Source organism: Scyliorhinus canicula, chromosome 18 (assembly GCF_902713615.1).
Source record: "Scyliorhinus canicula chromosome 18, sScyCan1.1, whole genome shotgun sequence".
In the NCBI taxonomy this organism is placed as follows: Eukaryota; Metazoa; Chordata; class Chondrichthyes; order Carcharhiniformes; family Scyliorhinidae; genus Scyliorhinus; species Scyliorhinus canicula.
In genome coordinates this window covers 129,350,389-129,371,302 of record NC_052163.1, presented here as the reverse complement: position 1 = coordinate 129,371,302, position 20,914 = coordinate 129,350,389, and the positions used below count along the sequence as shown (strand labels likewise).

Genomic DNA, 20,914 nt, shown 5'->3' with positions numbered 1-20,914 from the left:
TATGATTATATCTGAATGATCGCAAAGTTTTGGAAAAAGTACGGTACGAGGTTCTTCATGAATACCTTTTACTAAAGAAATTATTCAGCACCCTCTCAAATATGATGCTATCCACTCTTTCTCACACTCGCCAAGGTGTGAAATAGTTGAATCTAACCATTTGTTCAGCTTCCCTTTCTGAGCCAGCCTTTTTGCCACCTGATAGAAGTTTATAATTGTCAAGCAATTTATTTGGATATGTTTTGCATACACTTTGATATCATAGAGACATGGGTAGATCATTCACCCCTTGAAGTCTTTTCTACCAATTACATTATAGCTGATCTTTAACACAACTCCATTTAACCATCTTTGTTCCATACCTCTTGGTACTTTGTCTAATAAATATCTATTGATCTCAACCTTAAAAATTTTAATTGTCGCATTCACGGCCTTCTTTATGCTATCCTCCGAAACCTTCACTTTATTCCCAGTGTTGGCTTTTCTCCAATCTAAACATTTCAACTTGAAATCTCTTAACTCCTATTGCGAATCCCAGGTATGTTGGCTGTTCTTCTCAAGTCAGGATGTGCTCAATTAGAACGGTGACCTTAATGGGTGGCACGGTAGCACAGTGGGTAGCACTGTTGCTTCACAGCTCCAGGATCCTCGGTTCGATTCCCCCTTGGGTCACTGTCTGTGTGGAGTCTGCATGTTCCCTCCGTGTCTGCGTGGGTTTCCTCCGGGTCTGAATTCTCTCTCCGTGTACCCGAACAGGCATCGGAGTGTGGCGACTAGGGGCTTTTCACAGTAACTTCATTGCAGTGTTAATGTAAGCCTACTTGTGACAATAACGATTATTATTATGTACTTGATACTCATGCGGAGGCTAAATCACTATTCTGTGTGCACATACTATTGCTTCTTCCACTCTACTAAGTGGTGGTGGTGTGTTACAGTTCATCCAGGAGCCCAAGAGACGGTGGCAACATGCACTTTTTCATGCATGCTGTAGTCTGGAACAGTGGATTGTGATAGTAGAGGCTGCAACTCTTATCATAGAATTTATAGTGCAGAAGGAGGCCATTCAGCCCATTGAGTCTGCACCGACCCTTAGGAAAGAGCACCCCACTTAAGCCCAAGCCTCCACCCTATCCCTGTAACCCAGCAACCCCACCTAACCTTTTTGGACACTTAAGGGCAATTTATCAGCACCAATCCACCTAACCTGCTCATCTTTGGACTGTGGGAAGAAACCGGAGCACCTGGAGGAAACTCATGCAAACACGGGGAGAATGTGCAGATCCACAGACAGTGACCCAAGCTGGGAATCGAACCTGGGACCCTGGAGCTGTGAAGCAGCAGTGCTACCCACTGTGCTACCGTGGTGCCCTTTCAACCTGTTTGGCTGTATTATGAATGCACCTTCCTTGGTCATCAAGTTCCTGGGATAGGACTCCGACCGGGAGCTTCTGGCTCAGACCTGGAGCTTCTAAGGGCAGCACAAGTGGATAGCACTGTGGCTTCATAGCGCCAGGGCCCCGGGTTTGATTCCCTGCTGGATCACTGTCTGTGCGGAGTCTGCACGTTCTCCCCGTGTCTGCATGGGTTTCCTCCGGATGCTCCAGTTTCCTCCCACAGTCAAAGACGTGCAGGTTAGGTAGATCGGCCATGATAAATTGCCCTTAGTGACCAAAAAGGTTAGGAGGGGTTATTGGGTTACGGGGATAGGGTGGAAGTGAGGGCTTAAGTGGGTCGGTGCAGACTCAGCGGGCCGATTGGCCTCCTTCTGCACTGTATGTTCTGTGTTCTGACTCAGAGGCAGGGACACTACCCACTATGCCACAAAATCTCCTATTTCTTTACCATATACCTGCATATTGTATTGGCTGCCTTTGCCACTGTCATTCACTGTACCAATTGTTTCACCAATTATTCACCAATACCTGCAGCTCTTTTCTAGAAAGGCTTGTTTTGTCCCAGCATATATTGAGGACAAAACTGCACAAATGACAGCATTAATAAAGTTGCATTTGTGTGCCCAAGGAATTGTCCAGTGGCACAGCTAAATTGGAACAGTCTCTAAGCATTTTCAAGATAGTAGTTAAATGTCAAAGTAGCATGAGAAAGGCTGACACCATTTCATTTGTGTAACATAGTGGTTTTCAAACTTCTCAGCACATCTGCAAATATTAATGCATCCCATGGACTTCTGTTGTAACTTTTAGAATGAGACGTTGGTTGGGTTTTAGGCTGATCCCTGGGGTGAGCAGGACATGGCGACACAAGCAGTACTCTTGATGTGGGACAGCATTGACAAGGACACAAAGTGGAGTTGGGGCAGTGGTGGGGGCAAGTACTGCTAAGTGCAATATTTTTGGTCTTGCCAATGCCCAAGTGAAGGAACGTAGTCGCAATTTGATGTTAGACCAATAGTCTCACTGCACAGCAACAGTGACGTAAGCAGAGTAAAGCTAGGTCATTTGTCTATGTATGGAATTCTTTCCCACTTAGTTTGTTGCTAATGTAATGTAGTTGAGCAAAAGATGAGAGCCAGTGTTTGGAAGGTCTAAAGGTGCTGGTGCAGGGGGCAGGAAAGGAAGGCAATGCCTGAGAGTTTTGGCTGTGTTGGGACGAATAGGACTGTAACTAAAAGCGTGACTCCCATAGACCTGTATCCTTTTATTTAAGTGAACTCTTCTGCTTTTGTTGGAAAGCTTTATGTACCAATGTCTTTACTTTTGATTTAACATAATTAGTTACAATACAAACTTTAATGATTAAAAATGCATTTTCAGTGTAGTTCAACATGTGTATTTTGAGGTACATTATAAAATGGTCTAAGCTCTTAGTATTTAAAATGACGTATTTACTTTTCATAATTGAAATAGATCAGGATGAAAGAGCAAAGTAGCAAAAAATGGAAAGGAAAATCCATTAGAGCCACTTTTCAAATATTGACCAGAGCTTTTTAATAATGTGATTTGATTTCCCACATGCCCCTTCAAACAGTGGCCAACAAAGTAAAAATACCATATGTATGTTTCGGGATAGCTCATCTTTAGCATATACAACAATAAATGATATCTGGCACATTTGTTTTCATGCTGATAAGTTTTCACAAGGAGTCGAAGGTGACCTCCTACTGCTGCCCAACACTACACGTTGGTAAGGATTTCTGTGTAAATAATAAAATAATAGCACGGTAGCATAGTGGTTAGCACTATAGCTTCACAGTGCCAAGGTCCCAGGTTCGATTCCCGCTTGGGTCACTGTCTGATTATTATTATAATATTTATTAGGGTAGGCTTACATTAACACTGCAATGAAGTTAATGTGAAAATCACCTCGTTGCCACACTCCGGCACCTGTTTGGGTACACTGAGGGAGAATTTACAATGTTCAATTCACCCAACAGCATGTAGTTTGGGACACGTGGGAGGAAACCCACGTAGACACTGGGAGAACGTGCAGACTTTGTACGGTGACCCAAGCCCGGAATGAACCTGGGTCCCTGGCGCTGTGAAGCAACAGTGCTAATCACTGTGCTACCATACTGCCCATAATAAATCTTGTTTGACTATTGGGTTCACTTCAAATGAAGATGTTCCAGCAGTTTACCTAAGGGTTCCAAGCATGTCGGTATCAGTATTATTTGTTGGGGCTTTATTAGATGCATACTAAAATAAAAACAGGGAATGCTGGGAAAGCTCTGGCAGCATCTGTGGAGAAAGGAACAGACTTGATGTTTAGAGTCTGTATGATTCTTCTTTGAAGAAGAGTCACGTTGGACTCGAAACATTGATTTTGTTTCTCTCCACAGATGCTCCCAGACCTGCTGAACTTCCCAGCATTTTCTGTTTTTGTTTCAGATTTCCAGCATCCACAGTATTTTTTATTTTAGAGGCATATACTTCTGCAGGTCTTGACTGACAATCTGTTAACAAGGTAGTCAAATAAGTTACTAGAAGCTCTGGAGTCTTTTCTGCCATTCGTTGCTGATTGCGACCTAATGCCACACTGGATGATGTCTTTTTTTAAGAGATGGCTGACATTTAGGATAGTACTGGAGCATCTATTTTGAACTAACAAAGCATTATTTTCCAGTGATGTTCCAATCGAGCATCTCAATAAAGTCAAGCAGAGTCAACATTTTAGTGAAAAGGAAATTATATTTGACTAATTTGTTGGAGTTGTTTGAGGAAGCAACATGGATGAAGGGAACCTGTTAATGTGCTTAAATTTCCAGAGGGCATTTGACAAGTTGCCACATGCAAAATAAGAGTTTATGGTGAAAGAGTAACACAATAGTGTGGATTGAGGATTTGTTAGCTAACAGGAAGCAGAGAGTAGGGATAACTGCTCATTTTTGTGTTGGCCCGATGTGATGAATGGACTGCTGCAGGAATCACTGCTGGAACCTGAAAGATTTACCATTTGTATTACTGACTTGGATGAAGTGATCAGATATGCGGTAGCTAAATTTGCTGAAGACACAAATTTAGGTTGGGGAAATGAATCATTAAGAGGACATCAGGAGTCTGCAAAGAGACATGGGTTAAGTGAGTGGGCAAAAATATTGGCAGATAGTTATTATTATAAAAACGACAAATACCCTAAAAAAATGTTTTTAAAAAAAATATTGGCAGATGGAGTATAATGTGGATAAAGGTGAACTTGTTCATGTTATCCGGAAAAATAAAAAAACAGGTATTGTTTAAATGGAGAGAGATTGCTGAACTTTGGGGTACAGGTGCATGGATCATTGAGTTATTATGCATTTACAGCAAGAAAGGCATGGAATGTCGTTTATTGCAAGGGGAACGGGATATAAAAGTAGGGATGTTTTGCTACAGCTGTGAAGGGCATTGATGAGACCACATCTGGAGTATTGTGTCCAGTTTTGGTGGTCTAATTTAAGAAATTATATATCTGTGTTAAAAGCAGTTCAGAGAAAATCCATTTGACTTAAAGCCAAAATTGGAGGTGTGTGGGGGTGCGTGGAATCTTATGAGGAAATATTGGAAAGGCTGGGCCTGTATCCATTGGAGTTTCGAAGATTGAGAGGTGATCTTATTGAAGCATATAAGATCCTGGGGGGATGTGGCAGGGTGTATGCTGAAAGAATGTTTCCCTTAGTGGGAGAGACTAGAATTGAGAGAGACGGTTTAAAATAATAGGGATCCCACTTAAGACTGAGATCAGAAGATGGGGTTGTGAATCTTTGGAACTCTGTATTCCCCAAAGAATGGTGGAAGCACTGTTATTGAATATTTTTAAGGCAGTGGTAGGTAGATCCTTGATTAACAAGGGAATCAAAGGTCATTGGGGTAGGTGGAATGTGGAAATGAGTTCACAGTCAGATCAGCCATGATCTTGTTGAATGGCTGGGCAGGCTCATGAGATCGATTGGGCTACTGCTGTTCCTAAATCATATGTTTGTATGAGGTGCATCCAGCCTTGTACAAAACAGCATTTGCCTTGTTAGCATTTTGGCATAATCAGAAATTACCACCTTGGCATAGAGAATAGTATGGAGTGGCCAAGAGAAAATGTTGCTCTTGGGGCAAATATCCTGTATCAACACACTATAATAGTTGCTGTCATGATGTTTGTCACAGCAAAGCTGATCACTTCCCATGGCACACGAGGATTATTTCTAATATGAACAAAATTTCAGGTTTTTATTATTTGAGTAATGCTGACTATGGGTTTCTTTGGCAGCGCACATGCTAAAATTGGAACTAAACAGAGAAGATTAGCATGACTGCGGCAGGATGACATGCAAATTTGTGAAGCGTTCCACATTTTGTGGGGGTCAGTTGGTTCGATGAAAAGTGCAATTCAGAATGATGCCAGTGGCACAAGTTCCTTTCTTGTACCGTCATAATTCATGGATGCCTGCCTCTTCACTTTGCCCCTGCTTGTGGAATGGTACCCCTCAAGTAATAGAAAACCAATAATCTCAATCTCTCTTTCTCTCTCTTTCTAATGGAGAGAGTGCCTAAGGTCCTTTATCGACTGTGGTTTGTTACTCTGTGACCTATTGAAAAATCACTGACAAATCGTGAAAGAATTATTTCAGCCTTCCTTATTAACTGAAATGCTAACGTTGTGTAGCAATATAATGGTTGCTGGGTAAAGGTTCTAAAATAGACATAATAATCTGCTGTAACAGCTATGGAACAGTATTAAAGTTAATGTAAAGCTGATCTTCTTTGACCCTCGTTGCAGCAATATTGTGCAGTGCCCATGAACTGAGTGAACTCCCCTTGTTTCACAATTTACCTACGACAGACAAATGAACCGTCTACTGCATCATAGTTGATCAGGAGAGAGCAATTCAGCCTTCAGCTGACTCTTAGTTTTGTGTTAAGTGGTTTCCATGATTACACTTGTTTTTTTGTCTGTAAACACTTGCGGTTTGTTTTAGGGTAGCATTAAGTAAAGATTGAGCTGGCGACTGCAGAAAAACATCAAATTTGTCAATTGTGTTTTACATATGGACAGTGCTTCACTCCTTCCGTGCCTTTTCTCATAATTTCTAGGTATACAGTCAGCTTTTGGGTATATTTAACAACACTTAACTAAACTATCTCTTTGTTGTCATCTTTGACACCTCAACTGCCATTATACTGTTTAGCTCACTGGGCTAAATCGCTGGCTTTGAAAGCAGACCAAGGTAGGCCAGCAGCACGGTTCGATTCCCGTAACAGCCTCCCCGAACAGGCGCCGGAATGTGGCGACTAGGGGCTTTTCACAGTAACTTCATTTGAAGCCTACTTGTGACAATAAGTGATTTTCATTTCATTTTTTCATTTCAACTGCTGGCATCAGACGTGCATAATAAGCGTGAATATCCTTAAGCTCCCTATCGGCAAGACTCTAGTTGTCCTATTTAGCTTCTGCCTCCATCCATTCCCGCAGACTGTGCACACTGGTTGAGCCTGATGATACATACATTACACGTCTATATGGACTTGGGCCACAAATCAGCTGTGATTTCATTGAATGGCAAAACAGACTCTGGTATAAATGGCCTACTTCTGCTCCTATGTTTTCGTTTGACCCCGAGGTTCCAGACCACAACAAGACTACCATTTCCATCTGCACGGCACGGCATTGCTTGTTATTGCCTTTACCCAACTCCACTGCTACCTTTGTGGGTGTATATTTGCTTCTGGACAGAGGTCCACCCTTTAGAAATTATAATGACTCCAAAATGCTACCATTCTGTCTTTCTCACTTCTATTCTCGTTTTATTTGTTTCAGATTCCTTAATGCATTGATTACAAGATGTGTCTTCTCATGTACCTGTATTCTTGTGTATCTCTTTCTTCTCTCCTCTATCTTTCTAGCCGTAGGTTCCAACATGCACGTTTTGTTTTTTGCCTCCGGTCTCCTTTACATTACCCATTCATCTTTTCGCTGTTGGTGGCAGATTCTTCCCTTTCCCCAAAGCCTTAACTCTTCAATCGTTTTTTTATTTTTCACTATGTTAGACATCATAGAATTTACAGTGCAGAAGGGGGCCATTCGACCCATCGAGTCTGCAACGGCTCTTGGAAAGAGCACCCTACTTAAGCCCACACCTCTACCCTCTCCCTGTAACCCCATCTAACCTAAAGGCAATTTAACATGGCCAATCCACCTAACCTGCACATCTTTGGACTGTGGGAGGAAACCGGAGCACCCGGAGGAAACCCACGCAGACATGGGGAAAACGTGCAAACTCCACACAGACAGTGACCCAAGCCAGGAATCGAACCTGGGACCCTGGAGCTGTAAAGCCATAATGCTAACCACTGTGCTACCGTGATGCCCACAATGTTGAGTGCATTCAGATATTTTACGTGTCACAAAAAAGTTATTAATGAAGATTTATGCATTAGAACTTTATGTTTCCTCATGGCTTTAAAGAAATTCACTGTAACAGTTCGTTGTTTGATCAGGGCTCGTGTACTATCTTGTTGCTAATTAAGAAGAAAGATGTGAGTGCTGAATAATTTGCCTAATTTTGGTATCCAGTGTTAAACCACAAAACAATCCTTGGTTAGATGCTGCATGGTTGAGACATAAAGCAAAAGCTTCCTTTGCTCTGCTGAAACTTCAGAAGAAAACTCATCGCACTAGCACGTTTCCATCTTTTCCTCCTGTACCGTTTCAAGTTCCCCTGTTCTCCACACACTAGATAGGTGGTCCATCTGAAATGCCTATTTGCATATCATGTATGGAAACTATCAAACTCATTTAATACCAGATATTTCACGGTAGCACAGTGGTTAGCACCGTTGTTTCACAAAACCAGGGTGCCAGGTTTGATTCCCGGCTTGGGTCACTGTGTGGAGTCCGCACGTTCTTCCCGTGTCTGCATAGCCTCCTTCTGCACTGTAAATTCTATGTAAATTTGCAGCAACTGAAGCATCTAGACAATCTACGTGGATTCATATCCAAATTTGAAAAAAGAATACGCTAGAAATGGGAACCATAGAATCTCTACAGTGCAGAAGAAGGCCATTCGGCCCATTGAGTCTACACCAGCCCTCTGAAAGAGCATCCTACCTAGGTCCACTCCTCCGCCCTATCCCCATAACCCTGTAACCTCATCTAACTTTTGGGCACTAATGGGCAATTTAGCATGGCAAATCTACCTATCCTGCACATCTTTGGATTGTGGGAGGAAACCGGAACACCCGGAAGAAGCCCACGCAGACACGGAAAGAATGTGCAAACTCCACACAGACAGTCACCCAAGGCCAGAATTGAACCTGGGTCCCTGGTGCTGTGAGGCTAACCGCTGTGCCATCGTGCTGCCCACATTTTATAGTAACTTTATAAATTACATTTATACTATTTTATTCACTAAGATCATATCCCACATGGTTCAGCAACCTACAGGTTACTATAGTGTTGCATCAATTACATGATGGGAAACTGTGTAGTTACTTAGATCCTTAGTTCAAAAATGGGTGCTTCACCATGGGAAAGAAGCTTGTCTTTCTTCTGCTAGACTTGTCCAACTGTTGGCGTGGTGCAAAGTAAAGAAAAAACAGACCTGAAAAATGGACAGATTGCAGATCAAGTTGAGAAATGTAGGTAGAGAACAACGTAATTCTTTTCAGTTTTTCAATATAATCAAGTTTACCAATGCAAGAAATAAAATCACATTCATCAGCATTGAGAATATACCCAAGATCATTAAGGGTGAATTTATAGGTTTTGCCCACTGCTCGGCTACACTTTTGATCCAAACCTAGTGCATTCGGGATAAGTCATTCGTCGCTCTCTCTCCATAGGTTAGGAATCTGGGCCACAAACATAATACAAATCCAGAATCCTGGGTTTATTTTTGTGACTGGGTCATCTATGTAGTTCAGTTATAGCATTTCTCACCCCTCTGTAATATCTATCATTTTCTCTGCTAACTTTCAGTAACTAATAGTACTGTGTACACAGCACAATTTCTAATGGCAGAAGCATGTTATAGCACAAATATACCAGAAAGCGGAGTGAGAGAGAAAGCGGAGAGACGAAGAGAAAGTAGAAGAATGCATATTTATTTTATCACATGCTTCTCAGTTTCTAATCAGGATTATGCTTCTGTGGGAAGTTGATAAGTGAAAGTTGCCTATCTTCCTGAGAAGTAAGGGAAATTGGATAGTACCTGTATCCCCTTTTGAGTTGCATTCATTTTCCTCTCACATCTACTGCAAGTAATGTCAGGGAAAACCTGTCCTGTACTAACTTTTGGCAGCATATATTTCATGGTGGGTAACAAGGTGTAAGTAACACGTCACTCAGAAAAATCAGTGATTTACTAGTTTTACTGTCCTGTTTAATGGCAGAGCAGAAATTCAGAAATGTGTGAATTTATCTAATTTGATCTGTACAGTATTTAGCATCAATCATAGATGTGAAAGATTTGTAGACACAAAATGCATACTGACTAGGATATGAATCCTGATACATCTGACTTAGACATCTGACTTAGAGGTAGCAATGCTACTCCCTGTGTCACAGGACCTCTCTCACTGCTGCTGACACTGAAAATAATTGACTCCTGACGGTAATGCTGGATAAGGAGTCTTGTTGGTTAGAGCTCCAATGGTAGGTCAAGGGCCTTGAATTAAAAATTGGCAGGTTATAAAACATGAAATGTGAAGCTTTAAACAACAAACAGAATCTTTTTATTGTGCTATCAGTTGGTGGTTGTGCCGAATATTCAGTATGATAACACTTCTGAGTTACAGCAGATTGTGCAGTGTGGACTTGGTTTCAAACATTGCTCTGAACAAATTTATGTTTAGTTTTGTCAAACAATTTGTTTAACTTAAGGATTTGCAAATATTTGTAAAATGAAATAAAAATTGTTCAAAATTTAATGGATTAAAAGTTGAAAAAGATTAGGTATTAGGCTGGCTGTGCCATAGGTCACCAGGACTGGATGGGATGCATTGGAGGATGCTGAGGGAAGTAAGAGTGGAAATTGCGGAGCCGCTGGCCATAATCTTCGGTCCTCCTTGGATCTGGGGGTGGTGCTAGAGCACTGAGGAATTTGAAATGTTACGCCCTTGTCCAAAAATGGATGTAAGGATAAATCTAGTAATTACAGGCCAGACAATTTAACGTCCATGGAGGGAATGCTTTTAGTAGTGATAATCCAGGACAAAATTAAGTCAGTTGGACAAGTGTGGACGAATTAAGGAAAACCAGCACAAATTTGTTATGTTTAACTAAAATGATTGTGTAAAAAAAATGAAGTAACAGACAATTGTAGTAATGTATTATACATGTATTTCCAAAGGGGTTTGGTAAACCGTGCCACATAACAAGCTTGTCAGCAAAGTTGAAGCCCACAGAATAAAAGAGGTAGTAACAGCATGGCTATGAAGTTGGCTGGAAACCAGAGTGTAAAGGTTGGACTGAGGAGGTTTCCTCAAGTGTCAGCACTGGCTCAGGTCATTGCCTTTTTTGGTATAAATTAATGATCTAGATGGGCATACATGTCACCAATTTCAAAATTTTCAGATTGCACAAAACTTGGAAATATTGTAAATTGTGAGCAGGATAGTGATAGACTGACAGGGCATAGGCTGGTGGTATGGGGAACAGAAATTAGATAATTACCTGCAATGGAAAAAATAAATTACACCGCTTTGGGGAAAGAGAAGAGAGAATGGGATGAATTTCATAGTTCTTCAAAGAGCTCGCATTGGCATAATGGGCTGAATGACCTCATTCCGGGAGGTACTGTATGGTTCTACACAGATTAAATTTAATGGGGAGGTATGTGAAGTGGTACATTTTGGTAGGGAGCACCAGGGGAGGAACAAAATACTGGTAAACAGTGCTGTTGTAAAGGTGGTGGAGGTACAGAGAGACCTCTGGGTACATGGGGACAGATTGTTGAGGCAGTTTGAGCCAGTGATTCAGAAAGCCATACACCATTCGGAGATTTATAAACAAAACAAACTTTTGTAAAATGCTGAACTTTAGCCTAAGCTGCAGTATTGTATCCAATTCTGGATACCAAAGTTAATTTGATGGTTTTTGAGAAAACATTTCTGAGACTGGTTCCAGGTATGAGAGTTTAGTTACATGGGTAAATTACAAAAGTTGGGGTTCTCATTGGAGAAGGGTGAGAGGAGATTTGATGGAGGTGCTCAAAATCATTAGGGATCTAAACAGAAGAGAAAGGAAGAAACTGTTCCCATTGGCCAAAGGTTTGAGAACTGGCGGACACCAATTAACATGATTGCCAAAAGAGTTTTTAAAACCGTAAATGCTTAGGTTATCGAATGTACTGCCTGAGAGTGGGGTAGAGCCAGATTCAATTTTAACCTTCAGTAGCAAATTAGATAAGCACCTGAAGAGCAAATCCAAGACCTGGAGTTTGACCTCTGATAATGAATGGTCTCACTGCAGCTTAAGTGCAAGTTTTCTTTTCACTCATAATTTTAATAATGTGAATTTAGTGGAGCAATGTCTTATGCATGACTGCTGGTAATCTTGCCGCTTATTGATATGAATGATATAGGTGTATTAATAATTGTAATACTATTTGCTTGTCACTTCACGAACTTAAGCACGCAAGTTCATTATTTTCTTCCTGAAATGTTCCTTCTTCTATTCAGCAATTCGTGTTTTTATGAAAAGAATTTTGCTTCCCAGATTTAGATTTAGATTTCGATTTATTGCCACGCGTACCGAGGTACAGTCAAAAGTATTGTTCTGTATACAGTCCAGGCAGGTCGCTCCATACATGAAAACATCGAACAGAAGATAAATACACAATGTAAATGCATAAACATGGGTGAGGCATACGGAATATAGTGCTACAACTGTAGAAAAGTTGCATAGATGCCTATGTTGAATTTGTAAGTTGCTGATGATGTAACGCCATTCCGGATGCATTTTTTCCATTTAAGTCCCCAGTAACATCTAAATTGATGGTCAGTTGCCATCATCATCATTTAGCTGGCTAGCATCTGCCCACAGAGTCCAATGTTAGCAGCAGAGTGCATTATAGATGTTCTCATGACCAGGTTGAAACATCAATACTCATCAGTGATGCACATAACCCTCATTCCAAGCAAAGCCATTCACTTAGAATTTTGTTCAACTGTTGCGCCTGGTATAGGAGGAGTGCACGGTTTATCTAATTCCACTACTCAGCAGGCCGCATCATTAGTTTAAAAGTTTACTTCACTCACCAGAGTGGCCAATTGTAATCATCTTTAACAGTGTCATAAGTAGGCTTACATTAACACTGCAATGAAGTTACTGTGAAAATCCGCTAGTCTCCACACCCTGGCGCCTGTTCGGGTACACTGAGGGAGAATTCAGAATGTCCAGATCGCCTAACAAGCACGTCTTCCAGGACTTGTGGGAGGAAACCAGAGCACCCGTAGTAAACCCACGCAGAAACAGGGAGAATGTGCAGACTCCGCACAGTGACCCAAGCTGGGAATCGAACCTGATTCCCTGGTGCTGTGAAGCAACAGTGCTAACCACTGCTACCGTGCCACCCTATATATCTGCCTTCGCTTCTGTTAAAGCTTAAAAGAGATTTCAACCAGGCTTCTTTCAATAAACTTAATGATTGTTTTTTTTATAAAACAAAGCTTATTTTTTGAAACGAGTTGCAAGTACTGGTTAGCACAATTGTACTCCAGAAGTATAACTGTCTATCCCATTAAAAATCCCAGCATGCACATAGACAAACAAAGGATAAACAGGGTCGCTGCAGAGAAGAGCTTTGGAGAATAGGTGTCATAAAATAAAGGATAATGTTTGGTTTTGACACTGTCAATCCAGAACTCCCTTGTGTGAAGACTGGTCCTAGTAGACATCTGGAGATTCTAACTAACGTAGTTTTGATGCAGAAGATAATATAGCCGGACAAGTGTTCTGGAGATGAGGATTCTTGGCTGGATGCTGCCAGCCACTTTATTTCAGGTAAGGCAGAGAATGGGAGCAGGTTAGGGCAGACTTTCTTCTCGGCTTATGCTCCAAAACTGAATTCAAAACAACAGGTTCAAAACTTAAACTTCCTGTCAGGTGATTTCTGGTCAACCACCAATCCTTTGCCTTTAAAACACTTTAACAATTGGGGGAAAATTAATTTGAGTTCCAACCCAAGCTCTTCTCCCTTCAAAGGCCGCGCTGATCAGGTAGCTGAAATCATGTGGTTTCCAAGAAAAGGCACACTTATTGACAGTCCAAGGTGAATTTATGATCAGGCCTTTTGAAAAAAAATCTAAATGTCCAAATAATGCAATCCGTCCAAGTTTCAAAAGAAAAATACAGTTCATGAAGATATAGTTTCCGCAATACAACTTTGCTTGATTTTTTCACTGTCTGGCTGCAAGAAGGTTCCTGGAAATAAATACAGTCTATCTGATGGAGGGTTTACAGGTTCAATTTGGAAATTTCATCTAGACTTTGATACCTCAAGATTTTCAACAACAGTGAACTAACTTTGTGTGTAAGAGAGATCCACCGGAGCTGTTGAGTTTTCATGCAGTTTCTGTGGGACTAGATTTTCTACAGTGTACTGTTATAAAGAGGCACAGCATTTCTGCCTACCCAGCCTCTTGGAAAGATAGGTTCTTTAAATACCTGAGCCCGAAGGAAGCTGAATATGATTAAAGTTTCCACTTATTTTCTAGCGTTACATGTTTCATTTAAACAACGTGTTCCAGCTGACTGTTTAGCCATTTATTTTTCTCCAGAAAGCAAAACACACTAAGTAACCGTGGACTAACAGATTTAGTATGCTTGATGTTAGTACTGCATAACGTATTACCAAGGAAGCTGGGATGGGATTTTTCTTTATTATTTTAAGGGATTTAAAAAATACCAATTCTGCTTAAACTCGATCAATGACTAATTTATACCTTGGTTTCAAAACTGCGGTTGTTAAGATCATTTGAAGTTCATGGCAGTGGGTTGGGGAGGGAGGGGGGGGGGGGGGGGGGGGGTTAAAGAAAAATCCACTTTCTGGAATTCTACTGTTATTTGTCTTTGGGTAGCTAATGTTATCTTTGAGATTAGGTCAGAGGCCCTTGGAGTATGTTATTGTTTGTGAGAGAGTATTCTCCCATATCAAAACTTTAAAAAGCCTACTAGCCGGCGTATAATATACCTTAGCGTGGCTTTCTTTGCTTACAGTAAGCCTACTCAATGTACTTGATGGTTATTCACATTCTTAACATTTTTGAAGGAGTCCATAAATGCACAGTTGAACTTATGTGAAGGATTTTGGTGTAATACATTAGGTAAAATCATACTGTTTCTACTAAATATTTTTGCATTTAATTTAATTTAATTTAATTAAATTTAACCTACCACCATGTTCTATTCTGCGTCTTCACTATTCTCAATAATTTAAAAAGATAAATTTATATTTTACTGGGGAAATGATGTTGTGCCAACACATTTATTAACTGACAATTGTACAATGCAATAGTTTTATTTTGGCAAAGGTAACCTGGATAGTGAGTTCATGGTGATTTCAGGACCTTTTTTTAGAGCAGCACGTTGTAGAGCCAATCAGAGAGCAGGCTACATTAGATCTGGTAATATGCAGTGAGCCAGAATTAATTAATGTTCTTTGGCGATCACGAGCTAACAAGTCTGATTGTCCACTGAAGAAACTCCGTGTAACTGATCATGGGTTCTGTGGGTCCTTGCATGATTGATAAGCCTGATGCTAGAGCTGCATCTTCGACTGCACACTGGCAGGCGTTTCCAGGACGTAGGGTCGGTCCTTGGACTCTAAATCACTGGTCTTCCCTTCTCAGGCTCCTTTTCTGGTGCTCCTTTGCCATTGGGTGTCCTTGAAGAATTGTATCCCTTCAAGCAGAAGGCTCCTCCACGTAAGTCTCTTCCAAGCAAGGGTCTCCCAGGCATTGACATCTGTGTTGCATTTCTTGAGGTACTGTGGAAAATTATAGAAGCAAAAGTTGACAATCGCCCAGATCCGGATGGACTTCAACCTTGGATGTTAAAAGTGGCTATTGAAATAGTAGATACGTGTTTTTTAATTTTCTGAAATTATATAGATCCTGGAAAAGTCCCATCAGGAGAATAGCCAATATGACTCTATTTAAGAAAGGAAGGAGATAGAAAACGAGAAACTGCAGGCTGAATTATCTCAATGTCTGCCAGGGAAAATTATTGCTATTGCCGTGGCTGGGGCACGGTCAAGTCCAGCCCCTCCCTTGACTTGGAGTTGCAACACAATTGAATTAACCAGTAATTCTTGGACAAATATCCAATGCCGTTGGCCCTTGGCTGCCCAATAATTACAGTCAGCAGGTTTGTAAGTTTAAACAGAATTACTTTTTACATGTATATGTGTGTATAATATGGATGTACACATTTGCACACGCATGCACGCAGGACAAACAGAGGGGAAGAGAAGGGTAGAACAATAAGTAAAATACAAAATTCTTTGTTCAGATGGTTGTTGCTAGCACACTTTACTTTAAACCAGGCTTTCAGGTCAAGATTTCTGCTTTCCAATCTGTAATGGTTTTCACTGTAGATTCATTCAGGTCTCTGCAGTTTCAGAAATACAACAGCTTTTCTGGAGAAGACACAAGAGAGGGGGTGGGGCAGGTCTCCTAGTGTTCAGGATTCAAACTCTGCTTTTTTTTGGGTCTCTAGAAATAATCCTACTCGGGCAAAATCCAATTACCACTTGTTACCAGGCAAATTATGGCCTTTTTTGGCCAATTCTTTGGCCACCAGCCAACCAATCGAACCGATTCCCACCCCATCTCTCGGGTGCAGAGTCCAAAGCTAGCAGTGTTCTCTGTTGTGTTGACCGTTTCGATCCCAACAGCATCGCCAATACTGTTGCTAATATTAATGATGCTGGTGAACCACAAGCCTTCCCTTAGCGATCAAATGACCACACAACCAGTTAGTTAGTTCAAAAGATGGTTTATTTGCATACACAAGAGTTACCTCTATATGCAAACACAATATATACTACGAGTTAAACTACACCTATCAGCTACAATAACCTATCCTTAACTTCAGGGTGACCGGCACTGTGCAAATGGATAAGACCTTTATCTGTATTTCACTTGGCTGGTTCGAGGAAAGTGGCTCTGTCACTGCTGTGCTCATCCGTCGGGTAGCGATCGTTGGTCTTGAAGTTGGCTGGCTGTTCCTGCTGCAATTGGGTTGGCACAGGCTGGATCCAAAAGAGACCAAACACATGGCTGTGCTCTCTTTTATCCCCCTGGGATTTCACCCTCTTTGGGGCAGTCCTTAACATTGGACCCAATAGTTCGACAGGGCTCTGATCACTGTCTTCGATTTCGGCCAATAAAGGGGCAGGTATCTTGGTAGCTGGGTGGGTCCTTAGCCGTCATTGACCTTGGCATTTGGGCTTTCTGAGTAAAGGGAGTGGTGCCGAACAGTCTGTGACTGTACCGGTTGATTGGAGTTATATTGTCCTGGGAAATGGGCCATTTAAATGCAAACGAGCGGGGGTTTCGATCAGGCCTGGTTACCTGTGTTTCAAATACACATAGGCTCTGTATCTGTCCGAGTCCTGGGTTGGCCATAATTCCCATGGTCCTTTGCAGGTGGCCATCTGCTACAGTTGTAACTTTTGAATTCCCTTCTTTCCCAGCTTAACTTAAAGGTACATGTCCATTAAGCATCCATGGATCAAAATGATAATGGCAAAAATAAAGAAAGGGGAACAAAAAGGATTCAAAGGGTCGGGCCCTTGCATTACAGAGGTTAGAGTGTGCCACTTGGAAAAATGAAGTGCCTGGAACTAGAATATTTGCAGAATCTTGAGGCTGCGTCAAAACGGTTTTCCGAATATGGTACCTGCCTACGCTGTGCGAAGTAAGTGTTCCACGCAAAATAAATGGTATATTTGAGATATTGGGTGGCCTGAGATGGTCTGCACCCAGTTGCCAAGACAGTATGGGCGATCAAAATGGCCACTGCTCCGCGAGATGCCATGGAACTTCGCTCTTTTCTTTTGCTCACTGGCTCTGTGGGATTGTCGTCCATCAAATGGGACCAGTCTCATTTAAGTTCGAGTCTGGTGAAGTGTTTCATTATGTTTGCCATAAAGCTATAAATGCAAGTTTTTCCTAGTTGGCAAACATCGAGAATCTAGGTGGATAACTTGGGAATTTTGGCAACAAAAAGGCAAGTTAACTCTGTAGAAAATACAACACACTTCCAAATACCGTTGGTTGGTTTTTTTTGGGACTATTTCAGATGCAAGGTATAATAGTAAATGGAAACATGATGAAGCAGTTGTGTTTCAGCGATATTTTCTTGATGAGGAAATAAAATGTACCCAGAAATGAGCACCATATTCATTTGCTTGAACACAATAAGTAGAATCTAATGGCACCCCCGCGGGTGTGTTTGCAGCCAGGGCTAGAGGGTCTGTAAATTTCCCAGGGTAGCCGCATTGTCGCTCTCTCGGCCATCCGCGACCTGTCCACAATTTTAGGTGGGACAGGCTAGGCCTCGGGTGGCCGGCCCAAGTTTAGAGTTGTGATTGGAGAGCGTAGTAGCTACCTAACTGTTCACATTTTAGTGTATCAAATATTGTTTTAACTGCATGTGGGTAGAGGTTTAACTCAATAGCAGCTGTAAATCAGAAAAGACTAGCTTTCGGAAAATAAAAACGACCAAGTCTTACAAAACAGATCTTAAGTCACTTAAGTCACTGGTTTAGCTCACTGGGCTAAATCGCTGGCATTTCAAGCAGGCCAGCAGCACGGTTCGATTCCCGTACCAACCTCCCCGGACAGGCGCCGGAATGTGGCGACTACAGACTTTTCACAGTAACTTCATTGAAGCCTACTCCTGACAATAAAGCGATTTTCATTTTTCAAATGCCCTAAGCATTTTTATATAATCACATTTCATTAGATATACTTCACAAACATTTGGGAGGCAGAAAAGGCATGGGGTATTTTTCTGAAAAATCTTCCTTGCTAACATCCGGGGGCCTGTGCCACAGACGAATTGAGCAGCGGCCTGACATAGTCATACTCACAGAATCACTCCTTACAGGTAATGTCCCAGACACCGTTCCTGGGTATGTACAGGAGTGTAGTACCACACGGTAGAGAAGATAATAGTCTTTATTGTTCCAAGTAGGCTTACATTAACACTGCAATGAAGTTACCGTGAAAATCCCCTAGTCTCCACATTCTGGAGCCTGTTCGGGTACACAGAGGGAGAATTCAGAATGTCCAAATTACCTAAACAGTTCATCTTTCGGGACTTGTGGGAGGAAACCCACGCAGACACAGGGAGAACGTGCAGACTCAGCACAGACAGTGACCCAAGGCAGGAATCAAACCCGGGTCCTTGGTGCTGTGAAACAACAGTGCTTACCACTGTGCTACTGTAGATGTGTGAAAAGATCAGATCAGACCATAAGAGGGTCATTTAGGAGTCTGGTAACAGTGGAAAGAAGCTGTTTTTGAGTCTGTTAGTGCGTGTTATCAGACTTTTGTATCCTGCTCAATGGAAGAAGTTGGAAGAGTAAGTAAGCCGGGTGGGTGGGGCCTTTGATTATGCTGCCCGCTTTCCCCAGGCAGCGGGAGGTGTAGACAGAGTCAATGGATGGGAGGTGGGGTTGTGTGATGGACTGGGCTGTGTTCACGACTAGTTTCTTACGGCCTTGGGCTGAGCAGTTCTCGCCAATCTGCATGCCGCAGATGCATTTGCCAAAATAACAGTGGCTTTAATGTTTATGCCTTTATTGAAGTGGGAATCACCCAGAAACATATGATGAGTAAACGATGCTCTGCATAGCGAATTGTCGCAAATACCGGTAGCTGGTCAATTTTTGCCTCTGCCATTAGCCTTACAAAAGTGACAGTTGACCTTTAACCTCTTCACGAGTTTCAAGAAATTGGAAAACGAGTATTTTCAGGCTGCTGCTTTTTTTTTAAAAAAAAGTGTTTTACAGCCAGTGAATACTTTTGTACTAAACTCACAGCATGCCTCCTTTTTTTGTTGTTGTATTGTTTTAATTTATCTAGTTTTTGCAAGAAGCGATTACAAATATTAGTTGAGATTTTGCTGAAGCATAACATCTGGTGGTGTCCTGTAGTTGGATTTCTCCCCTCACTCTTCAGCTTGAAAAAATCTTTGACATGCAATTTCCTGGGAATGTTGGCTAATAATGGCAAGGGCAAAGGGGTACCTGGGACTTTGTTGAATGACAGAGCATGACTGGTACCTTTTTAATGACTAGATTTATTTTCCTGCAATGCCACTCAATCGCTCTGGCCCAGATAGGGAGCAATTTAAACCCTGTAAGTATCGAATTCTTAAAAATCCTTGATTTTCACACTTTCTCCCTCCCCTGCTCTCTTTCAATCCAATCTTCCTTCATTTGTTTCTCTATTGTATCGGATTGGACTAGACATTGCCCTTTTTTCAATCCCCTTCATTTCTATGTTTCTTATTCTTTGAATCTCATTGGTCAAGGAGGTGTTGGTTTTGTCATGCACTAAGTTCCTGGTTGCTCTTTCCTGCGTTATTACTAGCATAACTATAGTTCAAAATTAAAAGCTATAATGCTGAACACTTTTTTTTATTCTGGTAGTGTACTAAAATTGATATTGTGTAATTTTATCCAGTGAATAGTTTCATTTTCAAATTGGCTCTAATGTGGAAAAATGCTGTCCAATAAGCATCTCCTAAAGTTGAGCATTTGCAAGTAACATAAATGTGTCCATTTTCAGATTCCATTCATTCAATTTTCACATTCTTGATTAGATTGTACAACTTAAATTAATTTTCAAGAATCTCTATGCAGTATGTATTTTGTAAAGTGATGTGTTGCCAGTGTACAGAGAGATGCTCATGTGAAGTGATACTCATTTACTTGAATATTTAGTCATAAATAATTTATTCATTAGATACTGTTCTTTTCAAAAGTGGTGCATGGTCAGCAGAATCAATCATTTACTGGGTTAATGGGATATTAGATTCCAGGATTCAGACTGGAGCCAAATAATCATTCATGTTTTCCTTCTGTTTTCTTGTAGTCAAAGTTAAGCAAATTGAAACTCAAGATGTGACTCAGAGGAGTAGAAAACAATAAAATATTTTTATCTCTATGGACTGACATTGCACATGAAAAGATGTGGGGAAAGGAAGTAGTTACATTTGAAAAATGTCAGTGTACAAGCTATGCCTTCGATCTTTTACAGTGAGAAAATGTTCTCCTGTGCAAGATCTGCTTCCTAATAAAGTGACTAGTTTGTTACTGGAATCCAGTGTAATAAAGTTTGGTCACAAGTTCTTTGTCCTTGGGGTACAGCACGAGACAAGCTAGACACAATGTAGAAGATTGTAAGAAATTTATAAAACACTGGATTTTTAAAGTTTGGAACTATGTGTTCAAATATTTAATTAA

General features: G+C 41.2%; 1 protein-coding gene and 1 non-coding gene across 4 annotated transcripts in view; both read left to right on the top strand.

The window, feature by feature from the left end:
* Nucleotides 1-20,914, top strand: part of stk11 (serine/threonine kinase 11) — a 150,641-nt gene that overhangs the window by 10,677 nt on the left and 119,050 nt on the right. The window lies entirely within an intron of this gene.
* LOC119953797 lies at nt 5,689-5,791 on the top strand. The gene has a single exon (XR_005458112.1). It is a non-coding gene; the product is annotated as a U6 spliceosomal RNA (small nuclear RNA).